We start from the raw sequence: 27,701 nt of genomic DNA on the forward strand, positions 1-27,701 counted from the left end.
TTTTTTAAATTTTTTGTAGTACATTATTGATATTATTTCAGTAATTATTTCAAGAATAATTCAAGAATTGACATTTCTGGATACAGATAGTCCTGGATTAAAACGATTCATTTAGCAACTGTTCAAAATTACAACAGCACTGAATAAAGTGACTTACAACTGGTCTTCACACATCACAGGATCTCCAGGGTCATGTGATCAGAATCTGGGTATTTGGAAACTGGCTTGTATTTAGAATAGTTGCACCTTCTCAGAGTGACCGCCATTTGCAATCTTCCCAGCTGGCTTCCGATAAGACAATGGGAAAAGCAGGATTCACTTAATGACTGCATGTTTCACTTAAGAACTGAAGAAATTTGTTTAACAACTGTCGCAAAAAGAAGTTGTAAAATTGGGTGTGACTCACTTAAGAACTGCTTTCCTTAGCTATGGAAATTCCAGTTGTGACCCCCTGTATTTCTTAAAATTACAACAATGCAGTACAAAATGGCTAGCTGTAACCACTAAATCTCTGTGCCCTAATCTCTTGAAGACAATGAGAAAAGCCAAAGCAATACTGTACTACTGTTAAAGGGCAGTGGAAAGCACAAAATACTTAACAACTGTTCTCCTGGATATGAAGAGGCATACCAGGCAGTTGAGTTTTGCAGGGGATCTCATTATTATAATTAAGGGGATATTTGAGAAATTTACTTTGAGTGACCATCAACAATTTAATCATAAACCAGTCTGATGCAGCACCGCACAAAAGAAAGTAAGAGTGAAACACTGAGAAAATGGAGCAGTCCCTGAAGATCCTAATTAGTGAAGGCTGTAAATAACTTTGCCGTTTATTTGGGTTTAGAATTATCTCCACCGAAATCAGGACTTTGGACTGAGACTGACATGAAACAGCCATTACCCCCCCAAAAAACGATAAGGTTCTCAAAAGGAAATCTGTACAATCACAAACGTTAGCATTAGCAATTTGCTTTCATAGACCAATATACTGCCATCTTATTTCTCACCATCACAGGCAATTAAATTAACACTGAACAGAAATCAAGCACTCCACCAGCACACGGAGCAAAATAAAATAGGCAGGGGACATTCCGTGCTAGATTTTCTGTGTTCTTTACTTTAGGCCAGGATACATGTGCACATTGATATGGTTACAACCAAAAGACAAGTGAACCTTAAAAGAATCCTTTTATTCATTATTTTTTAAAAAGGAACAATTTCACATTGGATGTGATATGTTTATTTAACTCCTCTGTGAGGCTTCTAGGGAACTAGTTTGTTATTTTAATAGGAAATGAGAAAAGGAAATATTAAAGGAGCCTTTCTCTTTTACAATGAGTGGGACCATTTGTTTATTAAGCTGGAAGTTCTCAAATCCCTTCAAAATCCCCCAAATGAGAGACATTAAACATTCAAACTCAATAGGAATGCTGTTAAGAAATTAATGGTTAATGCATTTTAAAACAACCATCAGGGTTATACTCCTTGAACTCGTGTTCATCACCAGGAGCTCAATATCAAATACGCAATTGACTTATGATTGTAACTGAGCCCAGAATTAAGGTTGTAAGTTGAGGCATCAGGTGACCAGACCTAATTGTTTGGAATTTTTCCAGCAGTCATTAAGGAAATGCCACTGTCATTAAGCGAACACTGCAGTCATTAAGCAAAACCATTTTACCCAGTGGATTTCCCCCCCCCCCCAAAAAAAAACCTGTAAAAAATTGCAGTCATGTGATATGGGACACTGCAAATGACCGTCAAGGTGAGCTGATTGCCAAGCGACTTAGGGGGTGGGGTGGCTAAAGAAACTTCAAAATTGAATCGTAAGCAGATTTTACAAAGTCTGTTATAGCTTTGAACACTCACGAAGTGACTGGTCGTAAGTAGAGCTCTACCTGTACCCAGTCTATAGTCCAGGAATCAAATTCTATTTTCAAAAATAGGATTCAAAAGATTGTTGCCAGCAGCATCATGGGAAAAAAAAAATCAGAATAAGTTTTAAATATAAAAAGCTAATAATTATCCCTAAAAGATTTATCAAAGTATTGCAAAGTTTCTATAAATGTATCCAAATTTAAAAAACACCACCAGGTTGGTGATTATCACTAAATACCATGGAATTGATGTAATTCAGTCCTGTCCAATCTGATGCCTTCAAATATGTTGGGCTTCCATTATTTTTAAGCAGCTGTGTTGAAGCCCCTTATCTCTAGTGAGAATCTGACTGAAGAATGTACCCACTAAAATGTTATTATTCACCACACAGAAAGAATGCTGGAATGGCGATATAAAAAAGAATCATTCCAAAAATGGAGAAATACTTCCATGGTCATTTTATAAAGCTATAATTTTCATATTGTATGAGTTTGGTACTCTTAGAGGTCAAAATTATAGCAATGACTAAAATTCTGTGAACCTTTTTGAATTTTCAATATTTCTGCATAAATATAATTTAAAACAAGTTCTATTCTCCACACAAATCCTAAAGAGAACTAGCTAAAGAGAACCCAGTTAAGCAAATGAATTAAAAATATCATACATATTTATTTATAGAGGGAAATGTTCCTAAGCTCATATTTGTGTGTACAAAAGTATGAACAAACCTCTAGGGTTATCAATTTATTTGAAGGGGAAATCAGATCTTTCAATCAATGGGATGATTCTCAGATATATGTGGGGGAGTACCTATCTTAGTTATAGAACAAAATTCTAGATATTCACGATCAAATCTGATCTTCACAACACAACTCGACAGCAGTCCAGGAATGCTTTGCGAGTTGACAGTGTCATAGCTCAAGCAAGGGAGATATCTGAGGACTTCTGAAAAACACTTGTTGATGCTTACTTTTAGATGGAAATACAGTTCTGGGCCTAAACTGCAGGTTCCATTACACAACAGAGTACATAGCATGAACAATGCTTTAAATACTCCTTGAAGCCAGGACCCAGACAAAGCACCGCCACATACTTAATTCTGCACTCAGGAGAGCATTAATGCTTTTTATTAAACAGGAATCAAGCATATATACACACCCTGTCTTCAATTGTATAACAGGTCACTTTTAACATTTGGAGGATGTGTGTGTTTATGCAGGTCAGCCAGACATTAAGTCACAATTTTAACCATGATAAGACAAAATGCAGAATTTGTTTTAAGAGGTTTCTAGGCTGCTATATCCTCTCAACCCCGCAAACCTAGAAATTGTTTATTTCTACATTGTCTTCCTTTTCCAAACCCACCTTAAGTTCTATGCAGCTGAAAAAGGTGGAGTATTACTGTATATACACTTTCTAACTAAATAAATGAAATAGTTTATGAATGGGGTTTGAATGAATCATAATTATGCTTTAATCTCAAGTTGAATCATTTAGCATTATGATTAATTATTTGTTTCAATTGTTAAAAAGCAAATCAAATTTGAAATTTACTGGGTTACTGCAAGAGAATTACTGAAATAGAACATAACAAGAGGGGAAAAAACGTATTTGAAAAAAAAGTCAGCCTAAATATTTTAACTAGAACAAGGTAAAAAATGGGAACATTTTGAACTACATTTTGTCCTTTAGGTAATCTAGATGACGAACCTCTTATCCGAAGGTGAAAAATTTCTAAAGTAGCTTTTCAAGAATGTTTGCGTAACTAGTTTTCCTTTTCTGGATTCTGGTTATTTCTCTGGGGTATTTTTTTCACAAAAACCACAAACAACCCCTTCTGTGATTAAAAAGTTTGATATATAGATGAATTACAGGCACTTCTCAGAACATATTTTATGCATTGATACGGAGAAGCCAATAGAGTGAGACAGCTGACTAGCAGCAGGAGAGATGGACACTACAAGTATCTTTGTTGTAGAAATGCCCCTCTTGGAGCTGTTGTTGCCCATCGGGCAGCTAGTGGAACTGGCAGCAGAGTTGAACAGTGAGGAGGTTGGGGAGGAACATGGGCCAGTCCTGGAGGCTGAGGAAGGCTCAGATGAGCACTCTGCGTCAGAGGCAGAGATGGAGCCTGGGCAGGCTGGCAGTTATCAGCTGCCTTCGGAGTCGGACAACAGTGAGGCGGGGGAGCAGCTGGAGCCGGTTCCCAGCCTGCGCATGAGCAGAGCTGCCAAAAGAAAATAACAATTACGAACTAAGGGTCGATATGGGAGTAAAGCCACAGGTGGACGATGAATGCCCCCTCCCGTAGGGATTCAAAGAGGAGCAAAAGGAGAAGGGGCTTTTACAGGAAACAAATTTGTTCGTTGTAGCAGTGCGAAGATCTGTCTGTGCATCTCAGAGACTCTGTGCTGAGTCCTTCCTTGTCAGCACTGCGTTTGAAAATATTTACTTGGCAGCTCTCCAAGCTAGATACGGTCTGTGCTACTAATTACACCCTTGAAAGACTGTTTGCCAGGCCTTTGGCTGAATGTGAATGCAAGAAATTCACATTCATTTAATAAAAGGGTTTTTGCCGGGACAAAGACTCTGCTTAGTGCTTTTTGGGGAAGCCTAGTTCAGAACACTAGCTAATATGGTATTCATCATTATTACATTAATAATGTCATGTATTCTGTGCAGGGCATTCCTTGAAGATTGTTTGACAGCAGTTTTTGAAAAGTTAAGAGCTGGCATGCGATTTACACCACAATACACTGATTTTCAACCAGCTATTCTGGCCCACTATTATAATTTCAGATACAATTTCAGATTCTGGCTCTTTTCTATAAAGCTGTGAAGTTGGAAGAAGCCACAGCACAAAGGCCACTTCCAATCCTATAATTCCATGTTTTACATTTGCAATCTTTGTCTGGTGATCCACTGCATGTCCCATGGGGAAAAGGGAGAGCGTCATGTAAATCTGGCCAGAGTCTTTTCTGCAGTAGCATTCAATTGTGGAATTACCTCCTTTGAAAGATTAGGGCAATTCCATCTTTGCTGAATTTTCGACAAGCAGTGAAAAAGGTTTGTTCTATTTAGCTTTCAACAGTTTTTTTTAAAAAACAGAGAACATTCTCCAGTCTTTTGTTATTGTTCAGTCATTAAGTCGTATCCATTCCACACCAGCCCCCCTTTTTCTTCCATTGTCTCCCTGATTCTGCCCAACTCATGCCCACTGCTTCTGTGACACTATCTACTCATCTCAGACTCCGTTGTCCCCTTCTCCTTTTGCCTTCAATCTTTCCCAACATCAGGGTCTTTTCCAACGAGTCCTCTCTTCTCATTTGTGACCAAAGTATTTGAGCTTAAGCTTCAAACTTAAGATTTTATATATACATTTATACCATTTTCCCGAAAATACGCCCTATCCTGAAAGTAAGCCCTAGCTTGATTTTTAACCATGTGCCCAATATAAGCCCTACCCCCCAAAATAAGCCCTAATTAAGACCCCACCCACTCCAGAGTGCAAAAATTAAGCTAGAGTGGGAATGGGGTGGTGGTGGAGCTGCCCTATTACTTACCTTTGGACAGTTGTAGCCAGGCCTCGCACACCCCAACACCTGCTTTGCTGACCCATTTCTTCTGCATCCGGCAAGGCTGGCAAGGCTTTCCTGAAGGCTTCTGTAGCTGATAACAAAGCTCTGGATCGATCCGGATCAATCTGTTATCGGCTGCAGAGGCCTTCTGGAAAGCCTTGCAGGCCACAGAAGAAGTTCCTGAAGGCCTCTGACAGAGAAAAGGAGGCCGGGGGGCAATGCGCGCAAGTGAGGTTAGTCAGTGGATGGCATCCCCAAAAATAAGACCTGGTGCCTTTTTGGTGGGAAAAAATATAAGACGGTCTTATTTTCGAGAAACACAATATATAAAAGCTCAGCTCTTAAGGGTGGATTTTTAAATTTGGGAATGCCTTAATATTCTATTGTAGACATCATGTGGATGCTGTGAGGGCCAAAAACAGTTTACAATCAAGGCAGTTGATGCTCACAGGCCAGTAGGAATCTCGCTAACCCATTTGCATAAAATATGGTCAACATCTGGTTTCCAAGATGCACAGAAGAACTGACATACATCCCAGGACAGGACGCTGCTCTTATTTTTGTCCATTAACTAAAAGCAAATTTCTACTGCATTTATTTCTACACACACTAACGCACCCCATAGGTAAATATACGCCTTGGGCAGCAATAATAATTAAAGGTTAATGCCACTGAAATGTTGACAGTGACATAACCCAAGATAAACACTTATAACACATCTATATCACTGCATTAGCAAAGCTTACTAGGAAATTGCCCATTAAAGCAATTAGGTACGTACCAACAACATAAGCAGATGTCAACATTGCTGGAATACTCTAGTCTAATTAGCTAAATTCAGAATATTATTTATTATCTGTTCAGTTACTTTTACTAAACTAGGGAGAATTGCATTATCTATCTATCTATCTATCTATCTATCTATCTATCTATCTATCTATCTATCTATCTATCTATCTATCTATCTATTAAATTTTGAACCAAGAAGAAATAATTTGGCATCTTCCAAACCAGGATTGAACATATACCTTATTTATCAAAATCACCACCAACAAAACACTTGGAAAAAACCCCGTTCCAAAATCTCCTGAACTGAAATATTTGATCTTGTCACTTTCTTTCCATACCACTCCTCCACTGATGGATGAAGCTCAGTTGGAATCCTACTTGTTTCTAATAGGGAAAGAAGAATGGAATCACGGCAGATTAATAATATCAGGGCAGATTAATAATTAACATTTCAGGAAATAGACCAGCTTTTTATAATGCATTTTCCAAGAAGTTGAAAGGCCCTTTAGTAAGGTTACTGTTGTAAATGAATCATGGCCCACTGATTGGTCAGGATAGTTAGTTGCACCTGTATCCAAGATGATCCCACTTCCTTGTTTTCTTAACAATGCAGCTGCATTAACTGCAAGTAATCCTCAACTTACAATTGTTTGTTTTAACAACAGTATGGAATTATGATGGCCTTGGAAAGGGTGCTTTATGGTCCATAAAGCACTTCTGGTCATCACAAAATGTTGCACCACTGCCCCCACAGTCAGATGATTGGAATTTGGGTGCTTGGAAACCTGTTTGCACTTATGACCACTTGCCAAGTGTCCTGCGATCATGTGACCACCATTTGCAATCTTCTCTGCTGGCTTCCCCAGAAAGTCAATGGGAAAGAAACAAAGAAGTTTGCAAGCTGTTCTTTGCAAACTTGCTGAATGAGCTGCCATCTGAGGAGAGCTGAACTCCCTCAGCGGGGTGCAGAAACAAGCTCTGTTCCTTCACCTGGCCAAAGGAATTCCCTTCCATGCGTGAGGGGAAGTGAACTATTTAGTGGGGTGCAATAATGGAACTCAAATCTTGAGCAATCTTTCTATATCCAACTGAAGGAGTTCCCTTCTACACATGGAGGGGAGCTGAATGACTTCAACTAGGACAGAAATGAAGCTTAAATCCTGAAGACTTGAGCTCTGTTCCTGCACCCTGTCAAAGGAGTTCCCTTAGTACAAACAGAGAGGAGCGGAATTCCTTCAGAAGGCAGCTCATTCAGTCATCCTTCAAAGATGAGAGGGAGTCAAAATACATACAGAGTTAAGAGGTGGCATAGTAAAGAAGTGAGCACAGCCTGGGGGAAGCCTTGGATGCCAGTGCAGGCCACATGCGAGTATCTCTTCACTCAGGGGCTGAAAATCCTGCTTGGATTTTGCCATGAGCATAGTCCCTAGGGTCTTCTCCCACTCCTTTTCTGGGGTGCTGTCTGCTTAATAACCCACAAGACTACTTAATGACCTCAACTTGGAGTGCTGGGATTGCAGTTGTTGAGCAAAGCATTTAATGATCGCTTGCTCAATGGCTGACATTCTGGTCCCAATTACGATCGTAAGTCAAGGATTATCTCTAAATCTTATTTTAATTCAAGATGATGAAGATAATAATTATCTATGAAGCTTGCATGATGCTGAACTCTCAATGACCTCTGGAGTCACTGTTAATAATTCTGACATTAAAAAAATCAGTATCATTTTTTAAAAATCAATGATAGCTTTTTATTAAGTCTATGATTTGATCAATGATAATGTTATAGAAGTTCTAGGAAGAATTTTCAGACTTAGGAATGAAAACTTTGGTATACCCTATGCAAAGCTTTCATTTCATGGTTTGGATTCAGTGAATATTTTCCAGTGAAAGTTATCAGATGCACTGCTGCTAAACAGAACAGTACTAAATATGTAAACTACAAACATGAGTTAAAAGAACATTTCACCCCACATTTATCATTTTAGCAAAACAATATGAGGCTAGCCATGAAATCAACACACATGGCTAAAATTAGACATCTGAATTAAGTTAAAAGATTAACACAGTAACTTTTGACAAACTTGCTAGAAACATTTCGTGCAAAGCAAAAATCAGGCCTATGATCTCCAAAGGCCCAGAACATCACTTTCAGGAGAAGGCTTTATGTTACATACGTTGTGTGCGTGAAGAAAGAAATTTGTGCTGTTAGATTGCAAGTGAAGTAACTAAATATAAAATCTTAATTTAACAGTTTGAAGAATCTCACCCAATAGTGGTCTTTGTTAACTAGCCTCATGCTACAAGGATTCATAACACTTACAATAATTTCAAGAGGCTGGATGAAACAACTTCCTTAGCAGTCCAACAATTCTATTCTTAGCCTTAGATTAACATAATTATATAATTATTATGAAAGCACCCAAACATAAGAGCTAACTATTTTATCAATCAAATACCTTGGAAGTTGCCATCATTATAGGCTGCTCTCATCCCCATTAACAATAAAAAGTTTGTAATATATTAAGATGGGTGCAGAGGGTTTCCTCTCATTTTTTTTTCCTACACACCTAATTATTTAAAGGAATAATCACTGCCCCTTCGTTTTATTTGTTGTGGCAATGAAGAGTTTTTTTTATCAGAACAGATGGCACTGATGAGCATTCATATTTTGTCTAAATGCAATCTGTACATCTAAGCAGATACATAGCTGGTTTGTTCTTTGGAGTCACATTTACTTCTTCTAGATCAGGGGCATCAAATTTGCGGCCCGTAGGCCAAATGTGTCACGCACAAGCCACGCCCACCCCAGCTCAGCAAAGGCAAAAACCCCATCATGATACATCACGTGATGTGATCGAGTTTGACACCGGTGTTCTAGATAGATGGTTTGTGTTGAGCGCATGACAATATATTCAGGACTCTGTGTGTCTTTCACACTGAGCACATCCTTGAATGCAGAGGTGTGGAGAATGGGATCTTCTAATCTTCCTTGGGAAACCACATTTTTCCCATTGGGAGAAAGGCAGGGTACACTACATTGGGTCCAGTATTACCTGCAGTTACCAAGAATTGTGCCAACAGGTAGAAGACTAACAATGCACTTTATATTTAAAAATGTAAGTATTTGCAATTATATAGCTGCAATGTGCGTGAAAGAATGCCATGAGAGAACACACCACCAAGAGAATCAGAAAAGAGAAGCGGGATGATTCAATTTGAACATTTTTCTCATCGTTCTGGAACCTTCTCCTGTATTACTGTAATCCTTTTTGCGTTTTCATCGACCTTATTATGTAAAAAAAAAACACTTCTCTTTCTCTTCATGTAGACTAAAATACCTTTAAAGTGCAAAAGGATACCAGAAGGACTTTTTCAACTTAGCAGCTAGTGTTTTAATCAAGACAAACCCTAGCAATTAACATAAACATACATAGTTTATAAAGACAAAAATAGCTTTACTAAGCCTTTTGTAAACATATAACACTCAACATGAGCCAGAACAATGAGAGCCATTTTTCACAGTTTTGGGCACCAGGTTAGCTGACTTTGCTGGGAAATCTTTTGACTGTTCTTCCGCTATAAGACTTGGATCTGCAAATTGGTGTGACAGTCAAAGAGGGACACGCAACCTTGGGGGTGGTTGGTGGCTTGAGTGTGCTTTCTCTGCCTCTTAATTTATTTACATATTAATTTTTAATTTTATACTTAATTCTGCTTTTAACTGTTTTTAATTATGTTTTTATTATGTTTAATTATGTATATTATTATAAATGGCCCAAAGTTACTCAGATGAAATGGGTGATGTAGAAATTTAATAACAAATACCAAAAATTGGATGGGAAGGAAGAGAATGAATTTCTACTTTCAAGCAAGAAAGGTTGTTTGTTTTCTAATTGTGCACCTGTCTTTTCCATAAACTACTTGTCCTCAACACCTCTGAGCTTTTTTTGGATTTGGGTAGTAAATTTAGAAGGCAAGCCACAGCATCAGATGTTGCAACTGTCTTAACTTTCAACTGAATTCTCAGCAATGCCTGTACAAAATGTTGGCATTTTAGCACAAAAATAAAGGCCTTTAAAAACTTCTTGCTGATTCAGAATTCATACAGTTTGGGTTTATCTGGTTCTTTGTCCAATCCAAAATGTATATAAACTATTACAAATAAAGTATGTATTTATGGAAGATGGAATCTACATGGTCTAGTTCAGTGGTCGCCAATCGGTGGGCCGGGGACCACTGGTGGTCTGCGAGAAAATTTTGGTGGTACGCAGAGAAATGTTCCCCCAAAGCACTCCCCCCAAAGCAATTAATCCAGGCTGAGCAGGTACACAAGGTTGTGCCACCCACATGGCCTGACCACCTGCTGGCCCTCACCCTTCAGCCAAGCACAAACCTTACCTTGAGTAGAGCCATGTGAGCTGGAAATGGAAGGTAAGACCAATGGCGAGGGAGGGAAATCCGCCCTGGGGTGGCTTGCTGACGTTGGTGGGGAAGTCGGTCCCATATTCCAGAGCTGCAGTAGTCACAGGACTGGCTCTTTGGTCATCCCAGAGTAGCTTCTCCAGTCCATGGCAGGCCGTGCACCCAGGTGGAGAAGCAGCTGCTCCGGGATGACCAAAGGGCCAGTCCTTTGACTACTGCAGCTCTGCAATATGGGACCGACTTTCCCACCAACATCAGCAAGCCGCCGTCAGTCAAAATTCATATTAGTGGTCCGTGGGATTTAAAATTATGAGTTTGGTGGTCCCTGAGGTACAAAAGGTTGGCAACCCCTGGTCTAGTTGTTTTATGATAGCAAAGGAAGACCTGCATGTTATCCCAGAGTTCAACCATGGAAGAACAGAACATTTGCCAGTAAATGCTTAAATCACACTGCCATGTAGCCCATGCATATCTCAATACGGAGAGATTTGACAGGAAAGTTTCCACTACCGCAAAATAAACTCAAGTGCAGATCATCTATCATAATGTTTTCATTTCAAAATAGCCGGTATAACATAATGTAAATTTGCGGTTTCAGACTAGAAACTTCCTAAAGTGCAGAAAGACAAGTAAATGTATTAAACCTTTAAAAAAAAATCTTTCTAACAGCTTCAGCGGTAATAAGTGAATGAATAAAAATATAGTGAAGTCAGATACAGAATCCTTTTAAAAGCATTGTTAGCACTGTGTTTTAAAATTAAATATCAAATCAACCAGTTACATCCCCAAATATAAGGCATTATGAACGGCAAAGCTGCAGGCAACTTTGGAAAAATGGACAAAAATTATTTTGTATGTTTGCAAAACAAGTGGTAAAATTATTACACCGGATAGGAGGTAAAACATCTTTCCAAAGAACCTCAACAAATCAAAATTAACAGAACCTGTCTCCTATATTGAGCCACATGTTTATGAAGAGAACAAACCCATCAGGACAAGATTCAGCAGTCCATCTGCATTGAAAAGACAAAGGCCATTCAGATGAAGGCAGCAAAGTCCATATTTTGGACAGAAAAATTTGAAAGAGGGGTCAAAGAGGCCATCTTTGCCAAATTGAACAGCCCTTCCTCAACCGAGAGGGAGATACACAACATCATCTATTTCCAGGCTACAACACAGTCCTTTCTACAGTTCCAAGGAAGCTCCACATCCATTTGCGCTACTCAGGTGACCCTGACCACACCGATAAACCTCCAGGAGGCCTCAAAGACTCTCTAAAAGTATGCAAATGACCAGCCATCTGCAACAAGTATAAATCCTTCCATTCCCCACCATCCAGTTAGAGCTGAAGAAACTTCTTGAATGAGAAACGAAATATCTTTTTTTAAAAAAATAAGAAAGTCCAGTTACCTCTTGAAAAAAACACCTTTGGGATGACTGAGAATCTCCATAGACAATGAACTGTATAGAAATGCATTTTGAGGACATCTTCAGGAAATAACTATATAGCACCTAATCTGACAGTCTATTATTGGTTCAGTTTAGAAGGAATGAAAGACAGTTTTTGATGTAAACAAAGTCGTCATTATAAACTTTACCTATTATAGCACTCTCTGAGCAGTTTACAATGTCAGCCTATTGCCCCCTATTGCCCCTCATTTTACCCAACTCGGAAGGATGAAAGTCGACCTTGAGGCAGTTAGGATTGAACTCCTGGCTATGGGCAGAGTTAGCATGCAATACTGGATTCTAATCACTGTGCCACTATGGCTCCTATAGCTAAATCTTCCCAGATTGCTTAGTACTATACAACAAAATGAAAAATGTTACTACATACATGTTGAAGTTTTGGCATGTATTTCAATGTAATCAGATCATAATTTCCTTTCTTTGGGGTGTACCCCCACTGAAATTCCCTTCTTTTTTAATCCACTTTAAAAATATACATATGCACAGTTTTGCTCAACCTGACAGGGAAATTTTTAGGGATACCAGAACATTATAGTATTGTGTGGAAAATGTTCTTACGTGCAAATTTTAAAAATGCAATAAACATAAAGCAATAGTATGAGAACCAGGGTAAAAAGCTTGATATATTTGCACAAAGCCTTTTTGTAGTATTAAGACAAGAATTTCTACAAATACCATTTCATGTTACCTGAAAACTTTTACTTCGTGCAAATAGCCTTACTATAAATACCATGCACTGTTCTGAAAATTCACATAGTTCACAGCTACATTTTTAGAGCTTTGTCATGTAAATAATGTAGGATCTAGGTTAAAATTAGAAAGTTATGCTTCAAGAGGATTCCTCTTAAAGAAAGAAAAGAAATGTAGTTTTCTTACTGTAGATCCAACTGTAATCAGGAGAACAGATTTCTTTTAAAAAAGAGTTCTGGATTGATAGATACAGCTGGAGAAAATCAGGCAATGAGCAGACTAGAATTGCAACTCACCCTGCAGGCTTTGGATGTGTAAAGTGTTTTTTTGACCCATTTCAATAAAGGACTCTGATCTCAGATTTGCATTTTGCCATATGCATCCAAAGGGGGGAAAAGCGGGCACTTCTTTTTGCAGTGCATAATTTGGTGGCGGTCCTGTATGATGGGAGGCATTTTAAAGTGCACATATATACAGAAGGTAAAAGAGAATCATAACTGGAAAGGCTTCAAAATGAAATCTTTCAAACATTGTTGATGGCAATAATATATTTCCTTCCTTGATTTCTGAATAACTTCTGAATATAAGATATAAGACCCATATTCTTTAGGTCTCTAAAGAAGCTGTAACTCAGTAGTTAAGACACATGTTTTCAATTCCAGACATCTTGGGGGCCTGGAGAGCAGAGAGGCACAGCACTGCAGCTGGATTAACCACTTAGCTTGTTTCTTGGTCTCAGGGCTCCAGCCAAGCGCTGAGAATAGCAGGGCGCACCACTAAAATTCCCAAACCCATTCGCAGAATGTTTGGATTTTGTTTACCAAGCGTTTGCAGTTCTTATGGTGACAATAACAGAGGGAAATATACAAGCAGTATTTCATCGGACTACCGTGAAGCAGCAAAATTCATCTCTTATCGTGGTCTGGATAATGCATGGAAGGAACTGAAATGACAAGGAAAGTATGGGACAAAGTCTGACTTCCCCTCTCCTCCTCTCCTTTGCTAAAGCAAAGAGGAAAGCATTTTTGGTTCCCCTTCTTAACTAATTTGCAATAAGCGTTCCAGTTCATTCTCTCTCTATTTAGGCTTCTTTTCAAGGAAGTGAACATTATTTTTCCTTGTTTCAAATTTTCTATTTGGCAAGCATAAAGAAACACTCTTGTGACTTTTTTACTTGCTTCGGGGACATGCTGGTAAGCAGAAAAAATAAATGAAAATGATTCCAATAAAGTTGTACACTCCTCCAGAGAAATAGTAGTTAGGGTTTTTGCCACTTTTCTGGCATCTAACAATGTCAAGGAACAATACCTGACTATCTTTCAGCATTTCCTGAGATAGATCCAAGCTGTTAATGGCACAAGAAGGCATCTTATTGCTAAATTAAAATGAAACTTATCACTTTCTGTGCGATACATCAAATTTAAAAAGAATTCCTGCAATAATTCTAGAATCTTGGGAACACCAGGTTCATATCTCAACAGCTATGACACTTACTGGATAACCTTGGGGAAATCATTTCATCTTACTCTAACTTAGTGTCAAGTCCAGAAACGTCAAAGTGAGATTCAATTAAGTCCAGTTCTTTATTTGCTTATACCTAATGGACAGAATCTTGGCAGATTAAAGTTACAGTCTTCAAACCTAATAGATATAACCTGGGAGATTTGAGAGGGTGGCTACCCTGAGCCTTTTCCTCCTTCCCCCATCCAATTCAAGACGATGCAGTCTCTTGTCTTGGCCCTACCTCTGGAATGTGCTGTCTCTTTTCCCTGGGAAGTCACGGTGCTACTCCCGACATTCCCTCCCCCCACAGTCCTTGTTCAGCTGCATGTTCCATCACACCTAGAAAACTGCCAGATTATAAACATGTATTCAGAGAAAGAGGATTAAGTGCTATCCAGATCTGAGAAGAAATAAAAAAACAAATCTATATATATAAAAGCGAAATACCACTCATGCATCATCACAAAATCTCCAGAACCGAAAAGCCTACAAACTTGAAATTTGCCATGTATGTTCCTCTTGGCTTCTAGGTGCTCACTAAGAAAGGATTTTTCGAAATGACCATCAGAGCATTAGTATTTCATATATTATTATTAACACGCTCTGATGCCAAGGAGTTTTACTCCCCCTCCCTATCTGAAAAGAAATTTGTTCCAAATGCAAAACACAAGCAGAGGAGTTTCAGTTTCAGTTTCAGTTTCAGAGCAGCAAGCAGCTTTAGTACAGAACAATTGAGCTAAGCCATGCCCAGGCTCCTTGCTGTCTCCTTGCTCACACAGCAAATACTGTTTCCGTTTCCAAACAGCCCTCAACTCTCACACACTGACAGAATGCTAGCCAGATGAATACCAATGGATGCTGGTAGGCAGAGGCAGAATTTCCCCCCCTTATTTTCTTCCCCCAAAATTAAGCCCGACCACATAGTTTCATAGCGAAACATGGGTATCGAGCTGGTATGTAATAAATGAATACTTTCATACTGTGGGTCTCGTTGCCCTTTCAGATTCCTATGAATTAGGCAACATGAACCAAAGTGTGGGCAAGGATATTCCTAGGGAAGGACTTTGGACATGATTCCAGGAGCCCATTCAGAAATGCAGCCTCCAAGGAAAGCCAAACTACCTTACTGTATTTCAAAATATATATCTAACATTTCAAACCCATCTATTAAATCTGGGATCTAACTTCATTAAATCATTGTTTTTCTAGAATTAGAACAATTAAGCTGGGCATACTTTCTAATAAACCTTTCGGCCTTAAAGACAATCCATTTTAGTTTATAGAGAATTTTTTGCAATATTACCCTGAGGCCAAGAATAATATGGGAAAGAATAACAAAACTATAAAAGATCTTCCACTGAAATACATAATCTAAGACAACTAAACAAAGATTTAGTAGCTTAATTTTCTGTGCTCTTTGTCTGGAGTCTTTAAATGGTGAAAACAAATGATCTATCTAAGCAAAACTACAGCAATATATGCTGTTTATTCAAATGTCTCATGTCCGCTCTGGTGTGATTCTACTCCAGCTGGCCAATATTAGCTGTGTACAAAGCACAAAATGTTTGTCCAACCACTGTGATGACGCAGAAGGTGTTCAGCTAATAACCTTCATCCTCAGCTTTCTGCACCACAGCAACAGCAATTGATGGACAACAGTGAGAAAATTCTATTTAAAAATTTCCCCATCTTATTTTGTTATATTATCTAATTATTAGATAATATATTTTAGAATGAGGCAGGGTTAGAGTAATCGAATATGTATCATAAAACTGACGAAGATTTTAGGCTAAATAGCATTTGATATTCAATGTAATTTGAAAATTTTCATTTAAGAGAATATTACTCCAAAGCACTTTATTGGAAGAAAAAAAAAGATATTAAAAAATAAGATCAATTATTTTGAGCCTTGGTGGCGAAGTGGTTAGAGTGCAGCACTGCAGGCTACTTCTGCTGACTGCCTGCTGCCGGCAATTTGGCAGTTCAAATCTCACCAGGCTCAAGGTTGACTCAGACTTCCACCCTTCCGAGGTGGGTAAAATGAGGACCCAGATTGCTGGGGGCAAGAGGCTGACTCTGTAAACTGTTTAGAGAGGGCTGTAAAGCACTGTAAAGTGGTATATAAGTCTAAGTGCTATTGCTATTTTGTTTAAAAATCAGAGTTATTGAAAGTGAAGACATGAAGTAGATTCATTACTACCTTGAGTACTGACCTGAATTCAAAGATGAGCCCTAAAATAAATTAACAAAATGTTCATTGGTTGGCAGTTTGCATTAAGAAATATAGTTGGAGAGATTGCTGTATTCCTTTTTAAAAATTTGTCTGTGATATAAAAAATACAAAAGCAAAAAGTAAGAAAAATAGGGGAGGGAAAGGGGAAGGGAAGAGTGCAGAAAAGAAGAGAAAAAGAAAGAAAAGGCATTGACTCCTGACTCCCTTTGCTACAGTAAAATAAGATAGCAGCATCCAATCTCAACTTTTTACTTTTACATAGTAGCAGGGGTGGGATTGTACCTGGTCAGACTGGTTCTATAGAACCAGTTGTTACGATTCTGCGCAGTTTGGAGAACTGGCAAATCACCACTGGCTGGCCCGGCCCGGCCCTCCCCTCCCACTCATTCCTTACCAACTTGCCTGCCTTGTGCCTTCACCTAATTTTTGGTAAGTTGCTATTTTTCCTTTTTTTCCCCTGACCACCAGCTGTTCAGACTGTCAGCTGTGCTGGGAGATTTAGATTAGCTAGAAAGCAGGACATAGTTGGATTTCTTGCTTTCTAGCTAATCTAAAAGCAGAATTGAATCTTCCTTAGGACCGAAGCTTCTATTTTTCAGCGCAGACTCAGGTAGCAGATTGCAGAAACATAGATCTCTGAGTGAATCTGTGAGCAACTCAATCTGCCTGCCTGCTTTGCCTGATTTTGGATAAAAGTTGCTTTTTTAAAATAAAAAACTCAGTGTTTACATACATGGTGTGTTGTCAATTAATTTTCTGAGTTTGCTTGCAAGCAAATTTTATGAGTTTGCTTGCAAGCAAATTTTATGTGACGGACTCAGGCAGCATATTGCAGAAACATAGATCGCTGAGTGAATCTGTGATTCTGTGAGCAACTCAATCTGCCTGCCTGCTTTGCCTGATTTTGGGTAAAAGTTGCTCTTTTTTAAATAAAAAATTCAATATTTAAATAAATATTTACAATATTTACATACAAGCCATGCCCACCCAGTCACATGACCACAAAGATACACCCACAAATTAGGCCATGCCCACAGAATTGGTTGTTAAGAAATTTGAATCCCAGCCCTGCATAGTAGTATAAATTAGCCATTTCTATATCAACAAATCTATCTAATTGGTAAAATCCAAAATCCAAATCAAATCAAGCACAACTTCCAGAAGCAGTTTCCAAGTATTCCAACAAAAGAACCTTATTCCTACTTCATAGAATAAAATGTTTGGAACTGCTTTGTAGCCTCAGGACTTGGACAATTGTCAGACATTGATGGAACAATTGTACTAGCAAACTCCATAAGAGTATATCAGCAACACAAGGTGATGCTTAAACACATATGGATCATAAAGCATGACAAACCACAAAATCTACAACAGAATAGCTAAAGCAGGACGCTTTTGGGGATGGCCAAGTTAAATCCTGACCTAATTCAAATTGAAATGTGTAGTCAAACCTGAAGACAGCAATTCATGGATAGCCTCCAAATATCATCAAGTAAAGCAGTTGTAAAGTATGAGCCAAAATATATCTATGACAATGTTCGGGATTCATCAACAAATATTGCTGCCAAAGCAAGTGCATTTAAAACATTATGGTATTAAATGTTCACGAATTTTTTTCCAACAAAAAACAGTAAATGTCAGTTTTCATTAAAGATACGGCCAGTACAGAGTTTTGTATATTGTTTCTTTCACCAAAATGTCTACCTAACCTCATGTGTTAGATAAAACTTTGACCACACTTTATATTGTGGTAGTGTAGGATTACAGATAGCTCTCTCACCATGATACCTTCTGATTAGGGATAAGATCTTCAAATAGTACTTGCAGGAGAACAGCAGTGGGATGAAAGCATGTTCTCTATTTTCTGCTTGAGAACACTGCAGAAGCTTCTGGTTGGGCACTATGAGAAACAAAGCACTGACCTAAGATATGCCTTGGCCTGATCAAGCAGGATTTTCATGTTCTTAGATGGAAAGGCTCACTAAAGCCATCAAGTCAACTGATAGGGATGTTAGCTAAATTGTATTCCCAAGATAAGACTATGTCAAAATAGAGTGTTCTATATTTCTCCAACAATGTGAATGCCAACTTGGTAAAGGAGTATTTAGCAAATATTAAGATACGAGTTTGACATGCCAAAAATTCCTAAGCATAATTTTAGCCTCTCAAGTTAAAATGCATTATTTTAGTTATAAAGTGTCCAGAGATGCCCTTCAAAACAACTGTTCAGAACAGGTTATGACAAAACAATTACAAGTGATGCTTGAGAACCTCCAAAGATGGATAAAAACTGGCAAAAGGCAGCTTATGATGCCATTATTCATTAGTGGGTCAAAAAACGAAGAAAGTTTAAATTCTCATCAGTACAGGTGGTCCTTGACTTACAATATTTTTTTAGTGACTGCTCAAAGTTACACTACTGAAAAATGTGACTTATGACTGTTTTTCACAGTTACAACTTTTGCAGCATCCCGATGATCATGTGATCAAAATTAAGTGACAGGTTCTGACATTTTTGGCAATTGGTTCATATTTATGACCGTTGCTGTCTCCCAAAGTCATGTGATCATCTTTTAACCTTCTGACAAGCAAAGTTTAGTTCATTTAACAACCAGACTATTAACTTATGAACTGCAGTCATTCACTTAACAACTGTGGCAAGAAAGGTGTTAAAATAGGGCAAAACTTATTTAACAAATGTATCACTTAACAACAGAAGTGTTGGGCTCAATTGTGGTCATAAGTTGAGGACTACCTGCATGCATAGCCCCAATGTGTCACTTGTATAATTCCACCCTTTAGTTAAGGTTCCACTTCCACTGACGTAGAAAAAACTGTATGAGACTAAACCATTTCTCATCTCTACACCTAACTTACCTCATAAGGCAGGGGTGTCAAACTCAATTTCACTGAGGGCTGCATCGGGATTGTATTTGATCTTGGGGAGACGTGGTGGGCATTGACAGGGTGGGGATGCCAGCTTGACGTCACTCATATTGGGGCGCCTGTGGTGGCCTGACCAGTCTGCCAGTGAAAATGGGCTCCCGAGCTCCGTTTTCAGCTGTGATGGCCTCCTGCAACCCTCTGCCAGAGAAAACGGAGCTCAGGAGGGCTGCACATGGCCCTCCCGAGCTCTTGATTTTTGCTGGCAGAAGGCACCCCAGGCTGGTCCCTCACTGTTTCCAAGGCAGTCCCGCAGGCCAAATCTAAGCACCCTGCGGGATGGATCTGGCCCCCGAGCCTTGGGTTTGACACCCCTGTCGTACGGTTAACATGAAGACAGAATATCGGGAGATGAGGACATTGCTGCCTTAAATTCTTCAGAGAAAAGTGAGGTAAAAATGGAATATATAAAACATGTGTCAGTGAAAACCGAAAACCTAACTTCAGTTGTATTATTAAGACAGCCTTAGGAAGTAGAACAGAACATGTTTTGTTTTGAAAAGTTGTCCAAGTACTAACCTGAGCAGCTAAGAGGTGGAAAGAGGCAGATCCTGTAAAGGATTTTTCTACAATAAACCAGCTGTAAGATAAACTACACTACTGACTCAGATGACAAATCACAAAACACAAGACTGCTACATTTCAAGGTTGGCTGCAGTTCTATTTCTGAAGGGGGGCTGTGGGGTGTGGAAGAGAGAAGCTAGGGACGTAGAACACCTGCTGCATGGGAATTTAATAGCGCTCAGTTCCATCTTGCTTATTCACAAGAAAAATCATCACGTATAGTAAGAAAAAAGCCAGATAGACCAAAGTTCCTTGACAATTCAATTGTTATTCTCATTTTGGTTTCATATGAAAGCTCCAGAATTTGGGAATCCCATAAATTATCTTCTGCCTATTATTGAATTTCAAAAAGTGAATGTTGACCAATGCAGGAATATCACTGGGCTAACCTGAAATACAAAGATAGCATTCATAAAATTCCAAACTTTTCAGTTCTGCAGACTATTTATATGTTTTCCCCTACATTTTCCTTTATTTTATAACTAGGCCAAGTCACACAGCATATCTGAAATCCTGGTTTATTTGCAATATGCACAAAATCAATGGTCAGCAGAAAGTCCTCAGAATGCTTTCCACATTAAAGCAAGTTAACTATGGTAGATTAGCCTTCCATAGAATCAGTCAGAACCTATGAATAGTTTTAGCTTAAATTAGCTATTGGCTATAATTTATTGCCTAAAACTTTGATCGCACAGAAATGGTGTCTGCAATGTCTCTGGTTTGCAATTTTAGCTTTTGGATGTTAAATTCAGATGTTCTTTTATTTCTTCAGTGACAACCCATTAGCCATGTTCATATGGCATTTTAAAACAATGTTCGTAGTTTAATAAATCACAGCATGAATGGGTAGCAGCATGATACAACCAGCCTGCTGTTCCAACTTTACTTGTCCTAGGTTCCGAGATCAACTCTGTTATCTACTTTTGCAAAAGTAGAAATGAAGGAGTGAATGAGTTGTGTATAGCAGCATGAAGCTCATTCCCTTTAGGGATTTGAAGATAATATCACTTTCAGCTGCCTCTTTTCAGTTCTAAACGTATTCAGGTGGCTCAAACTCTCTTCATAAGCATTAAATTGCAATATCCTTTTTAAAGCCAGATAAAGCACAACTCATTTTATATTGTCTAATACTGCTGTTTTATAAGACATCCACTCTCTTTCTCTCTATTCGACATTGTCACTTCATTATGCTGTTGCAAATTTTCTGCATTTTTATACATAAATCTGATAATACACTTTACATTACATAGTGCACTACATTCTGTTCATACATTTTAATTTGGGGAAAGGACTTTTAGTCACAGGACCAAATGATCATTTGTGCCAAAACCTAGACCATCTTTTCAATTGGCATAATTTAGAAAGTGTGAAAGGAGCTAGTTAGTGTTCCATCTTCTTGAAAAATTCAATCTTATACTAAAACCACTTATTGGTAAAGGTATAGATGGCATCTTAAATTATTTCATAATACAGGCAAGTATCAGTCTTATTTACTATAAATAATTATGTAGGCAATAACAGACAGCTTGAAGTCTGATTCTCCTCCATCTATCTTATTCATTTGCTCCAAATGCTTAATACCAATTCTTGAGTGATTTTTAACCAAAGAACTACCTTGGTCACTCAATTTAACTAATACAGAGCTAGTACCAAAGTTATCACTACATGATAACTTCTAACTTAAGTTCACCCCCTGCTGGCCACAAATATAGAAAAAAAAATAAACAGCTATTAATTGGTTTTCTGCCTCTTCCCTATTCAAAATAAATAAACAAACAGAAAATGACTGTTCCTCTTACCTAGCTTGTATACTTATTATTAAATGTCCTTTAGCTAAACAGCATCAGGAGCAATTTAGAGATATCATCACTAATCCTTCTAGTCAGCCCTCAGAGGCTAAATCAACCAATAATACAGACTGGACTCAGAAATAGTCCAACTATAGGATTAAGTCAATGACATTTTAAACCTCTTAAACGATAGCTATAAAAATAGAAAGCAGGTAAACCGTGAAATTTCCTTCTCAGAAAAAGTGGCTTTTGGAGTTTTATTGCTGGTCAGCCGCATGACCTTTCACAGGGCAATTGGTGGGACTTAAGAAAATAAAGTCTTTGATCCAGGACTAAAAATGGTGGTGGTGAAAAAAATACAGGAGAGAAACAGCGGTTTACCAATTCTCTAATGCTTAGCAGTTACAAGTCTTATTGCAACCTGCTAGGACAGAAGTTGTTCATATAGCCTAATGGAACAGGCAGTGAGAGCTTCTCTCAGCATTTTTACTCATTACTGGGCAGAAATTACACATTTACACAGTGGTAGTAAAGAAACGGATTTTCAGTTAAACAGAGGTCACTAGCATAGCCTTTCATACACAAAAGGTTTTTTATTTCCCATGTTTCATCATAGCAATATTTTGTCCTACTTCCAGCATAAAAAGCCTGATTTGGAATCAGAAGGCTTCACTATCACTTCGTTATAAAGCACTAGGAAGGTTTGGAACCAAACAGTAGAAAAATATTAGAAACAAAACTAATCAATAAATATTTCTTCCTAAACCACATTATCAGATAGGAATGCTATTTATTTTTTTAATGACAATTCAGCTGCTGCCAGATTGAATGGCCCATAAGCTTTAGGTACATAAAACAGTAGAACTTAACAAGGTATGGAACTGGTATGATAGGATTTATGGCGGTATCACTTTCAGGGTGCAATGGCAATGAAATATTAACCACTATATGCTGGTCTTGTTACAAATGTGGAGACCACCAGACTAGCACTTAGGATGCTCCTGCTTTTTGCTCACATAACAATCTGAAGGTCCCAAAGGTGCTTTTTCAAAAGTGACTGGGCTTCCTTTGTTTTAGCTCGAAGATGTTTTGCTTCACATCCAAGACGTTTCTTCAGTTCTGATTGAAAAAATTTCAGTCAGAACTGAAGAAGCTTGTTGGATGAGAAGAGAAATGTCTCCAAGCAAAAACAAAGGCAGTACAGTTGCCTTTGAAAAAGCACCTTCGGGACAGTCATGACCTGGATGATTGAGAATCTCCATAGACAACAATCTGAGGGGATACAATACTCTTCTATTGCTCAAACTAAGATGTGAGATAAATGACAAGAGACAGCTTACTTGGGAATTTCATGGATTCCTCATCTCTAGCGCACGTGTGATTTAATTCAAGACTACTGATACACACTCACACATTAATTTGAATTTAAAGCATTTAAGAGAGGAAAAATTCTTAAGGAATATGGATCTGTATTTCCCAATCTAAGCATCTGCTTGTAGATATTTTATACATTTATTACTTTATTCATTTATTAAATAAATATCTGCCTTATAATTAATAACTGCCTCATTTATAAATAAATAATTACAGTGATTCAGAGAATATAGTGCCAATATAAATAGGTAGCAGATGGGATATGAAGACCTCATCCCTGTCCCACCCAGCTCTTAGCTCTCTCAGTTTGGTTTTAGTATAGCACTTGATAATATTTGAACTCTGTGTTGTTCAAATATTTTACCTATATAAAACAGCCCATATTCCTAACTATAGTTGCCATAGTTATAGAACTGATTATGATATATTTTACAAAGACATTTGGTAGCTTTTAAGAACATCTTTCTATTGTAGTTATTTGTTAATTTATTAAAAAATATGCACTCATTTGATTTGATTTCTTGTGTTTTTCACTGATTTCTTAAACAAACACTCAAAACTATAGTTACATTTTAAAAAAATAAATAAGATAAATTGATTGTTCCTCAGAACGAACCCATGTCTCATAGATTATTGGCTACCTGTAATAACAATGCATTATTTCCTCGGGCATTACATATATCCCCCAAAAGAATATGGTGAATTTGTTTCCATTAGCCACTCAGAAAGCAAACTGCCAAGAAAAACAGAGATTTTGGGAATAACCTTGGAGTTCTTATTCTTGAAAGTGATGGAAACCAGAAATTTTTAGGAGACCAATTCTCTCTCTAAAAACATAAAGGCTGTTAATATTTACACAGCATATGAACACCACCAACCAGCAGTCAGCATATGTAAGAACATTTGTTGTAAACAATTCGGTATCCAAAAACTAACACGTAGCCAAAAAGAAAATGGATGCTGTGAAAAATAACCATGAAACATTGAAGCAACTAATGGAAACATATAAATCAAGCATTCAATTTTGTATATTTATGTTTTTAGTTAAAAGGAAACAGAAAAGGTCTTATCACCATCACTAGGAGGATACAGAAATACAAATCTTTAGTTCTGTGAAGATAAATTCCAGTGACTGCCAACAGTTGAAGAAATGAGATGAATACAGATATTGCAAGCCCATTTCATGACTACTGTAAGTTCTACATACAATGCTGCATAAACTGTGATCAATGCCATTCACTATCAGGATGCTATGAATGTATAATTGCATTTATTCATAACTAAGACATAAAATTGTTAAGTAAACATTCATCTCATGTAATGCTGAAATATCACAACCAAATATATGATTTTCTAGAAAAGCTTGAGAGGTTGCTTAATTTTCTGAAAGGAAGGTGGCACACAGAGAAGTTTCCCTCCCCAATTTCAAAATGCCAGATTGATTTGAAATGAGGTTTAGGATAATTAGAACATCACAGAACTGAGAAATTCCCTTCTGCAAGATATAATGAGGGCCACCTAACTTTTTTTCTTGTGAATTTGAAGAAAGTTTACAAATCTCAAATAAATCACATTTAAGTCAAACACTGCCCTGGATTCCGTTTAAGAGCTCCTTAATTATCATATGTCTAAGAGAAATCGTTCATATTTTTATAGAAGGAATTAAAATATTTTATGAAATTATACCTTTAGCTTTACTTGTTAAAAAAGCTGCTAAGAAATTAATTTTTCCCTCTAACCAATGTAAGGTATTTTGTTATGAAATATTAAAATATTGCCTGAAAGTCTATGAACTCTTTTTGATTTTCCATAACCCAGCAGTACTATATTCAATAGAGTCGTCTACATAGTTCAAGAGATTCAGATTAAGAAAATCAATTTTAAAAACTGTGCAATGTCTTTATTGAATGCCAACATTCACTGGGTTTTTTTTTTTAAAAAAGTGTTATGAAGCCCTAGGATAATCACTGTACTGAATATATAGGTACTACTTTAGCCACACTGTGCAGGGGGCCCAAAAAGGCAGAGATGAGGCGGGGAGATAATCTGGGGGGAGTTGCAGTGCCCCAACTTGCACACGGCCTGTACCGGACCTCCAACCCCACCCTCCCATGCAGAATCCCAGCACTCTTTACCTAGGATCCCTTCTATTTAACAATCCATACTTTTCAGTTAATGATGGCAACTGATTGTTCTAGGATTGTGGTTGTTAAACAATGCAGTAACATTTTTTATTTATTTATTTATAAAAAAACCTAAAACATACTTTAGTTGGGCAATGTGCTTGAACAAAAATCAATATGCCACAGTGTATATATAGCATTGGGGGGGATTCTCAGGTTTCCATGTAGCTTAAAATTAAATGTAGTATGGAATATGAAATTGTACCCTATGCCATCTTTTGCAGCAGGCAGATTCTGTGTGGCTGGCTTGGTTGGCAGATTGATTGGTTATGTGCCTTCAAGTTGGTTAGTGATTATATAGTGATTACATAGACAGATTTTCTCCAAGAAAATCTCTCCCCATATCTATATCCAATCCGTGGCAGGATTACATAGCCTTCTATTTATTTGGCCAAACAACCAAATACTTGCAACTTGGAAAACAACAAAAACATCTACCTTTCAAGAACTTCACACGCAGTGAAAGAGTGCTTGGAAAACCCATTGTTAAAGTACAATTAATGTCTGAGTAAGTTTTCACTTCAATTAGCATGAAAAGTAATTCTGTCATTCTGACAAATTACTCCTGTTAATCTATAAAATGTCTGGTAATGCACCGCTGCACCTAAAGTCCTAACTTTTGGCATGTGAACATACAAATCTTACTGCTAGCAGTGACTTGCTTCAAATGTTTTTTTTTATTACGTAAAGCAGCTTGGAGTTTGGGGAAATAAAACTATATATCCATTCGTGTTTACATGAGTTTTACACAATTAAGCAGGCTAAAAGATGCAGCATGAAATGAACCCATATTTGGTATAACTACCAAACATATAGGGGGAAAAAACAGGAAAGGTTAGACATTTATATATATTTTTTCCAATGTCAAAAGCCATCTTCCAAGAAAAGAAACTCTAAGTTTTAAATTGATGCAATGATAACATTCTTAATGCTTGTAACCCTAAGTGACCAAAATGATTAGTTCGAAACTTAATGGGTTTTGAAACGTTAAGAATTTTCTTGTCTTTTTCTGCTGAGAACAGAACGTTCATAATATCTTATTGGGCTTAGAAACAATAACAAATCCTCCAGACACATTTGATTCTGTTATTGCTTTAATTGTCTAAACATCAATCTCTTTAAGTTCCTATCATGGGAGTTTTAAATAATTGGGTCATAAAGACCTAAGAATAAGTACTCAGTGATGGAAAACTCCTGTCTGAAGGATTTCCTCTTGCATTTCAAGCAACTTCATAGTTTTCTTTTGTGCCCTTGTGTATTTCAAAAGGTCCTTCAGAATTAAAAAGGACTACAGTCTTTGACACAATTAAGCTCAACATTTATGTTGCTAAGTGGGCTAAGTTGTTACGTGAAATTTGCCCCATTTTATAATCTTTCTTGCCACAGTTGTTAAGTGAATCTGGCTTCCCATTGACTTTGACTCTGAGAAGGTTGCAAAAGGTGACTGCATGACCCCAGGATGCTGCAACTATCATAAATATGAGTCAGTTGCCAAGTGTCTGAATTATGATCATGCAACCATAGGGATGCTGCAATGGCCAAAAGTCACTTTTTCAGTGTCATTGTTAACTTTGAACAGTCACTAAATGAACTATTGTATGTCGAGAACTAAATGCAAGAGCCATTTGTAATAGTATGGTGAATCATAATTTTAAAGCATATTTTGGCATAATACCTAATTTTCAAATCTACAATCTAAAACAGGAGCAGAAATCACCGACAGAGTAAGGGTATATTATATGAAATCTGAGGACTACAATGACCTTTTCCCTTGAAGCCTTGGCTCTGGCTTCCACCTGCTCTCCAAAACTTTCCACCAAGTAGATCAAGGGTGTCCAATCTTGCTGGCTGGGGAATTCTGAGACGTCCAGAAGTCTTAAAGTCGCAGTTGGACATTGCTGAAGTAGAAGTTGTGAATACCCACAGCAGGGAGAAGTACCAGGCTGACATGCTTAATCTCAAGAAGATTCAGATCTGGTTAGAATCTAACTAGAAGTCCTAGGGTTGCAGATTAGATTAGAAAATTGCAACAATATTCTGAGGGAAGGCAATGGCAAACCACATTCATTCAAATTTCTAGATTCTAAAAATATTTCTATATTTTTGCCTAGAAAACTAGATGGATATGGCTAAGATGTCATTAAAATCAACTCAAAGAAGGCTTTACTTTAAGGCACTATTAATGTGACAGAGGGGGAAAATATTGAATTATTAAATTCAAGGAGGATAATAATATGTATTATTTTTTGCTTTAATTTTTATTAAATGAAAATGAAATTAT

At 37.6% G+C, this 27,701-nt stretch overlaps 1 protein-coding gene across 1 annotated transcript in view; it reads right to left on the reverse strand.

Annotated features, from left to right (window-relative positions):
* Window positions 1-27,701, reverse strand: part of WDR70 (WD repeat domain 70) — a 124,820-nt gene that overhangs the window by 62,600 nt on the left and 34,519 nt on the right. The window lies entirely within an intron of this gene.

This window comes from Notechis scutatus, chromosome 2 (assembly GCF_049901735.1).
Source record: "Notechis scutatus isolate UNSWTSFEM ecotype Mainland chromosome 2, rNotScu1.2, whole genome shotgun sequence".
NCBI lineage: Eukaryota > Metazoa > Chordata > Lepidosauria > Squamata > Elapidae > Notechis > Notechis scutatus.